Here is a 916-nt window from a genome sequence, read left to right as displayed (position 1 = left end):
TCCTAGAGAGCCACTGTGCTCCCACAGTGAAAATGGGTATGCATATATTTATTCATGCCCTGGCTCTTCTTTCTTTATATTATATACCTAATAGTAGAATTGGAGCGGACCATAAAGCATTTCTGGTTCTAACTTTTTATGGAAGTGTCATACTCTTTTCTATAGTGCTTTACCACTTTATAGTCCCACTGTAAAATATATGAGTTGCAGTCTTTCCACACCCTCATAAGCATTTGTTGTTTTCTGTCTTCTTAAACTTTGCTATTAATCCTAGGGTAAGATAATATCTCATTGCTGTACCTTTGTGACACAACTTTTAGGCAAGTGTTAGACAGGCCTATAATGTGAACAATAACACCAGGGAGGTGCCCACTTTTTAGAATAGTTTTCTGTTAACACAGGGAGGAAGTAATAAGATTAGTGTTGCATTGTGGGGATTGTAATCCATGTCACAAGACAAAATATGTATAAATTGTTAAATAGAAATTTGTTTGGGAAGAAGTACAGCCAGAATGCTCCTTAGAAGTAAGGAGCATCATCTCATATACTTTGACCATGTTTTCAGGAGGGACTAGTCCATGGAAAAGGATATCTTGCTTCATAAAGTAGAGAATGAGTGAAAAAGAGAAAGATCTTTGATTTGATGAATGGACACAATAGTTTAAAAACTGGGCTCAAACATAGGAATGATGATGCTGCTGCAGCAGAACTGGGCAGAGTATCTTTCTGTTGAATATAGGGTGGCTATGAGTCAGAACTAACTCTAACAGCAAAGCATTTCATAATTAGACTAGTTATTGATTTGTCTAAGACGCCTTCCTCCTAAACATTTATTCTTAAATTTATGAGAATTATTTTTATTGACTTTTTATTGTGAATTGAGTGATAGTTTACTTGGGAGAACATCAGCTTTATA

This window comes from Chrysochloris asiatica, unplaced genomic scaffold, assembly GCF_000296735.1.
Source record: "Chrysochloris asiatica unplaced genomic scaffold, ChrAsi1.0 scaffold00227, whole genome shotgun sequence".
In the NCBI taxonomy this organism is placed as follows: domain Eukaryota; kingdom Metazoa; phylum Chordata; class Mammalia; order Afrosoricida; family Chrysochloridae; genus Chrysochloris; species Chrysochloris asiatica.
The sequence above is the reverse complement of the archived record's forward strand: the minus strand, read 5'-3'. Positions refer to the sequence as shown.